Source organism: Phoenix dactylifera, chromosome 11 (genome assembly GCF_051530095.1).
Source record: "Phoenix dactylifera cultivar Ajwa chromosome 11, Ajwa_hap1_PhDact_Kaust_v1.1, whole genome shotgun sequence".
Taxonomy (NCBI): Eukaryota; Viridiplantae; Streptophyta; class Magnoliopsida; order Arecales; family Arecaceae; genus Phoenix; species Phoenix dactylifera.
Genome location: NC_143200.1, coordinates 19,025,203 through 19,032,654, shown reverse-complemented (window position 1 = coordinate 19,032,654; position 7,452 = coordinate 19,025,203).

Genomic DNA, 7,452 nt, shown 5'->3' with positions numbered 1-7,452 from the left:
AGGTCAGCGGGCTTGTGATGAGGAACCCGAGTATAGGTCCGTAGGGGAGTCTTGATGCCCGACACCTCATGCCAACTGGTGTGAGAATTGTCGACTAATTGCTCGCTACATGGAGGAATCATCACAAGAGTAAAAGTGCACAATATATACATTATCATTTCTCTTTAATGCAAAAAAAAAAATCAAAAAAAAAAATTAGTGTAAAAATGAAAAAAAAATGTATATTGACCTTAAGAAAGACAATAGTGTGAAAGCCGTCGTTGTAAAAATTCGAGTAAACTGAAATATTATAGATAAAGCCCATGAGGTATTAAAGTAAACATCCACAACTCTCGAAATCCTGCAGAAAAGATGATTTTGAATCAGCAAATAGGTCTTGTCCGACCAATTCTTGGAAACTACTAATATTTGCGATATTTTGGAGATCCAAAACCTTAGCTTGTGCATGGTCCAAACTTCACTGAGCACTCAAGTATAAATAAGTCTTACAACTTCCTAACGGAAAACTTAATAACTTCAACTTAAATTGCATACTAACCTAGAAATTGGGCTACTTAGTAATTAAAATCTTGTGTGATTTTGAAATTCTTATCAGTTATGTAGTTGAAATTAAACTTTTATTTCACAAACCAAATTTTATTTTGGGATCGAAGTTTGTGGGTAACTTCACTGCAAACCCTCACGAGACAACACTCGTCCACTAGGGTAACCTAGGGGTCTAACGGCTTGTTGCACGTGCTAAGTGCAGTCGTAATGCTCTACGAAAGTGAGTATTTATCTTAGTTCATGTATATTTATATATATATAATAAATAAATTTTTTGCACTCTCATTTTATCATTGTCGCACTAAATTGCTAGAGACTAGCAATAAGCTGGTTGGGGGGTGTGATGAGAGCACAAAAGTGCGACCTACATGTCACCTAAATTAGTATTATTGCTAACCGATAATGATAAATTCACTGAATTAATATTATATTTGGGTCTGGCACAGATTTTCATAAATTAGAGATAAAATGCACATTAAGTACAAATTTGACTAAAGAAGGATCCCTTCCCAGATCCGACCCGGTTGAAGATCGGGTCGGGTCGAAGTCAGAGTCGGGTCCGAATCGGGTCCAATTTTTCTGTGCTTTTGGGAAAGAATTTTGGGAAAATCTAATTTGGCCATATCATAACCATAAGGTGCTAGGTGACCCATGACTTGAAAGACTTGAAATTGACCTCCAATCAGAATAGATGACCTGTGACGAACTCAGTCCATCCGTCTACAAGCCAAATTTCATATCATACTTTTTTTTATTATCCATATGACTAATTGGACAGAACTTGGTGTCTCCCAGCTCCCTCTCAGGAGGGCAAAGAAAGGCCCAGATCTTTTTCCAAAATTCAATTCCATTGCAGAAACCGGCACATGACCCATGGCGAGATCCAAGCGCCCGATCGAACGCAGCCAACACCCTTCCTCTTCCGTGATCCCAGCCGTGGCATCCGTCCCATTCCTTCCGCCCGTTTCAAGTGCAGCCCGGATCCGCGTCCCCACCTTCCATCCGCGTCGTGCCAGCTACCGTGCCAGCGAGCGGCCGCGTCCAAGCTTCAGCCGATCCCTCCATCCGTGCCTTCCTTCTGTGCACCCTCGGATCAGCCCCTCCTCCTCCGCATTCATCTCCCTCCCAGCAAGAAAAATCCCAGCAAAGAAGATCCTCCGAACCGGAATCCCAGCTCTTCCGTGATCCCGCCGATCCCGCTTCCAATCCGGCACCCAAAGAAGGGAAGATCAGCAATCCAACGCGTCTCCTCCCTTCCGTTTTTCTTCCTCTTCCGCGTGCAATCCCGACGATCATGCTCCCAGCCATCCGTGCCTTCCTTCCTTGCATCCACGGTCAACTCCTCACAGCATCCCGTGAAGGAAATCCACGGACCTCACGCGTCCGTGATCTTCTCCTCCGCAATCGTAGCATCTCAGCTCTTCCGGCTTCAGCCCTTCCTCCGCATCGAAATCCCAGCAGCCGTCCACGAAGCTTCCGCCCGGATCTCATCCGTGATCGACTCCTCCCCGTGTCCTCACCGCGTCTGCCATCTCCCTTCCGCATCAGGCGTCCGTCCGCGGCTATAAGAAGAGAAGGAGGAAGAGGAAGGGGGGTGTGCTCGGTGGAGGCTAAGAACCAGGGAGGAGGGAGGCCATCGGCTTGGGAGAGAAGAGAGAAAGAAAAGAACAGGGGATGCTCTGTTCTTTTGGGAAGAAGAAAGAAAAAAAAGGGAAATTAGTATTTTATGTTCCACCGTGAGAGAGAGAGAGAGAGAGAGAGAGGGAAAAGAGAAGTAATTTGTTTTTTTTTTTATTTATTTTTCTTTCTTTATTTGATTTGCAAAATAGAAGGAGAATTAGGCCTCTAATCTTCATTTTTATTTGTAATCAGTTTTCCCTTTTATGAAATCCATCAATTTTCTTTCATGCAATCCCTGTTCTAGATTCAAATTAATTTCTATTTTTTTATGCAATCTTTTAATTTTTCTTTGATGCAATATATTTAATTTTCTTTTATGAAATTTATGTTTCAGGCTTCAATCTTCTTAGTGTCGTCTATTTTAATTTATGCCAAAACTCTTTTTTTGATTAATTAAATACATGCTTTTCGAATCTAAGTACCTGTCTTTTAGTTAATTTCAATTAGAAAACATTCAACATCCTCAAAATAATGTTTTCCTTTTATCATTCAAAAATCGATTTCAAATCCGAGTGAACGTTCTAATTTTTATGCAACTCCAATCGCCTCCCTGTGGATCGACCTCTTACAACCGCTATTCTTCGAGTAGGAAAGGTAAGAGTAGAATTAAATTTAAACTTTGTTCGTCGGTTCTAACAACGATCTGTCTAGCATATTTTTAGGTAGACAGGAAAGGACGAACACCTAGGTTGGGTCCTAATCACATTAGGACTTATCCCTTGATTATGAGCCCAATTTCTAATCACATTAGGACTTAGGCTAACTCCTAATCATATTAGGAGAATTAGATGGTGCGCCATGCATCCTACGACGCCATGGGAACTTTAGAGTCCGCATGGTATGAACACGACTTAATGCATTTTCATTCTACGATGCCATATGGATTTTAAAATCCGCATAGTGTGAACACGACTTAAGGCATATACCCTTATCTAATCAGATTTGATCCAATCATGAACCCAACTCAGTTTGGGTCAAACCAAATTTGATTTGGCTCATCAAATCAGCCCAATTGAAATCCAATTGCAATCAATTCCACTTAATTCTTCTTCCATTAACTCACTAACACTTAGTGGGTTAATTCAATCACCAATTATATTGATAATTGACATCAATTATGATTCTAAATCACAATTACGATAGTCTGACTAATCAAATTCTCTATGTGTGTAATCTCATAGGTTCTATTCTGTCTGGTAGTGAGACATATTGAGATCCCCATCTTAATATCACTGAAATTCCTTTCAGTGGACTGAAACAATTTTAGTTCTACTCTTAGGGTTCACTGATCACCAAGTAAATGCCTTCGAGTCTCACAATCCACTAGTGACACCTAGCAGTATGTGGTGGTAACCCAACAGAATGGAATGTTTGAACCTCTAGGTGCAGTATACAGTCCCTCTATCATGAATACCGACAGGACGGAGGTTATGGATAACTCGTAAAATCCCATCGTCCGTCATATGTCAAAATTTATTCGACTTCCAGTTCAAGATATGGAAAACTTCTTTTCCAAAATACCTGGCTAGAAATTTATCGAACTTAGTTTCATAAATCACATAGGATCACTCCTAATTTATCAAGGTCGATGATCCCATCTAGATGCAACCCTATTCCAAAATGAACCTACTGCAGTCAATCCGCACCACAAGGATCCAAATGGCTAGGGCCCAAGTTTACATGCTCGTCAAACTACAGTAACCTCACAGTTAATAGTTGAGGCATCGCAGGTCAAAGGACCAGTCATACAACTGCAGCATAAGTAGTCACTGACAAGTGGATAGACATCCATGTGACTACTTTTTTTGGTCACGCTCAGTACTTTGTTCTCTAACAAGTACTTGCACAATCACTCTAATGTCACTACACTGTGGACTTGAGACTCATCCATCTGACAAGTGATATGTGCACTAATCTCAGCGGATCGATCACCACCCTCGTGATAGATCCATCGATCAGGAGCATTTAGAAATTAATTTCTAATGACACATGCCTCAAATTCTCAACTTCTTAAGAATATGTATCATCATCTTATTAATTTCTTGGACGATTCATGGACACATACAAATATGAATGAATAATAAAATGCCCAATCTTATTAATCAATAAGAGTCAAATTACAAATGTATACCCCAGATTACAAATATGCGTCAGCCACATTGGCTTCGAGGGCATACTTCTAACAACATCTTCCTCAAGTCACCTGGCATTTTGGCCCCCAAGGCCACACCCTTAACTCCACTCTCATCTCCCTCACCCTCACTCAAGGCTCTCGGTTGAGAGGCAATGGTGATAGCAAAGCATTGCCCTCCGTGCCTCAGAATTTTTTCATTTCATTCAACCCAATGGCCCTACCTCCAACTCTCCCATTCATTCTCAAAGTGACCCATTTTTCTCCCCACATGAACTCCATACTCATTTTTTTATAGTCCGACACCACCTTCCCTAGCTCCTCTAACCATGGCACAATCTCAATCCCTTGCATCTTCACACATACTCCTTTAAACAACTCTCTACATTCCAACCTATCACCACTAGCTACTTTAACTTCGAATGATTCAATTTCAGTCAATGGTAACTTCAAACATTCAGCTACTTTAGAGTTTATGAAATTCAAGGACGAATTGTTATCAATAAGGATTGTTACCTTAAGCTTGCCAATGTGTGCTTGAGTCCTCATGGTTCTAGGACCCACAACACCGGCCAAGGCATGGATGGAAATGTGTGGCTCCCCATGCTCGGTTTCATTGAGCTCCTCTTCCTCCTTGCAAGCTCCATAGTAACCCTCCTCCTCTTCGATTTCCTCCTCTTCAAGGATTGGTTCAATGAGGTAGATATGCTTCACCTTGCATTTATGTCCCGGTGTGAATTTTTCATCGCAATTGAAGCATAGTCCCTTCTCCCTTCTTTGCCGCATTTCTTTTCAAGATAGCTTCTGGATCCCCTTGATAGGGTGCTTGCCTCCACCGAATGGAACCCCACTTAGACCTCCCGAAGTGAAGCCCTTGTTGGATCCCTTATTGGCCCCAAATGGTGTAGCCATAGGGGTGGTTCTTCACCTCAAACCGGTTGCTCTTCCTCAAGTTCCGGAGTTGATCATCATTCATCCTTGCAATCTGCAAAGCTTGCATTAGTGTCTTTGGCTTTCGGATCTTCACCTCAGCAGCCAACTCTCCCTTCAATCCGCCCACAAAGGACCCAATGAGGGCCTTTTCGGTCCCGCCATGAACCCTTGTAGATAGGTGTTCGAACTCCTTTTGGTAGTCCCTTAAGGAACCCAATTGCTTGATCTTCGAGAGAGCTTCATGGTAGTCCACATAATCAATGGATCCGAACATTCTCAAGAGCTTCTTGATGAATCTCTTCCATCTCAGCTCCTTCCTTTGGGCTTTGTAGGTCTTCCTCATCCATTATCACCATTAGTTAGCTTCACCTTCTAGAAAGTAGGCGGCATAGGACACCTTTGTTTGACCTTCCATGGGATGATGCTCGAAGTATTGCTCGGGTCGGCTCACCCATGTGCTAGGATCATTCTCATTGAACTTGAGAAAATCCATCTTAGGCATAGTTGCCCCTCCCCTTGGTCTTCTCTCATATCCTCCTCTTCTCTCCCTTCGGTCCTCTTCATCTTCTTCACTTCCTTCAGATGACTCCTTCGCTTGGCTTGAAGATGCTTTACTAGATGAACTTGAACTTTCTAACCTTTCATGGCGCCTCTTGACCCTAGATCCTTTGGATCCTCTAGGGCATTGGTCCCCCTTGGCTCTTCTTCCTCCTTGTTTGTTCATGAACACCATGAGTTGACGGAGCACCTCTTCGATGCGGCCTAGTCTCTCAATGGCAGCAACGTTTTGAGCCTCTAAGGTTGCTTCTAAGACTTCAATCTGCTCCCTATGAGTTGGTTGTCTTTCGGCCATGATCTTCTTCTTCTTGGCATCAATGGCTTCCTCTTTCTTAGGTTGGATGCAATCTCAATGAAAGCACCAATGATGGAAGCCCTCAAACGATGGATGGTGGGTGATGTGTTGATGGTGTGTTGGGTGGCTAGAATTCACCAAAGTGTTGATGAATGCCCACGGTAGGATGGTTGGTTGGGGCTTGATGGCATGATGGATGGATGTGATTAATGGACCACCTCAGGGCAGCACCAAAAATCAAAGGATGGTGGTTGGATTTGGAGATAGGACTAGCTCAACCTAGCACCAATTTCCATGGGTTGGTTTAGAGCTAATCCCCATAATTTTTTTATTCATTCAAAAGATCCTTTCAAATTACATAAGGGGCTTATATATAGGACCCGCTAAGGATCTCAACCATCTCTTCAAATGAAAGACAATTCAAACTGAAATTTCAAATTCAAAACAGCAACTTTAAAGCCTGAAGATCCTCATTCTTTCGAGGGACCAAGTCAACCTCTAAGCCCATGCACATGTTTTTAAATTCAAATAGCTCATCTGCATGCCTTTTAATTTAAATTCAAATGGCCGATATCTTCTCCTAAGATTAGGAAGCCACATGCCATGCTCCACGACATGCTCCTCCCCATGCTTTAATTTGATGATTTGTGACTTTCCATGGCTCTGATACCATGCAACAAGTGGAACCAAACTAGGATGAAGGCATTAGGACGCAGCCCAGCACCATAATATGTATATAAATAACGGTATGTAACAACTGTACATAATACATCTAATTTAGGTATCTCTACCAATGACAACATTCGACTTCATCCATTTAGTTTCAGATTTTGTCAAATCAACCATTATTGTTCAATTAGCTTCATCTACAGCTGAAATCTTTGTTGTAGCCATCTCTTTCTTGCATGTTTGGGATCTCTATAAAATGTTTCATGGAGCCTGGGAGCGCACATACATTGAGATTTAATAATGAAATGAAAATAATTTTCACATACAAGAAAAAATAAAATTGGACATAGTTTGAGAAATTATGCCTATATCATGTATAAGAAAAGATGATTTTTTTACATCCATAGGGAAATTATAGAGAATAGTGAATATAATAAACTATAACAATTAAATGCAGGTCGTAACACAAATTTTGTTTGCTTGCTACAAGTGTTCTCCCTTTTTTTCTGTCAAACTAACGATCTTGTGCCTTGTTCAAAAAAGCTAATAAAGAGATATTATTTAGATTTTTTAATTCTGTATAAGTTTAACCACGTGATATTGACCCACTATTCCAAACCAGTTAGCTTATTGACTAGTC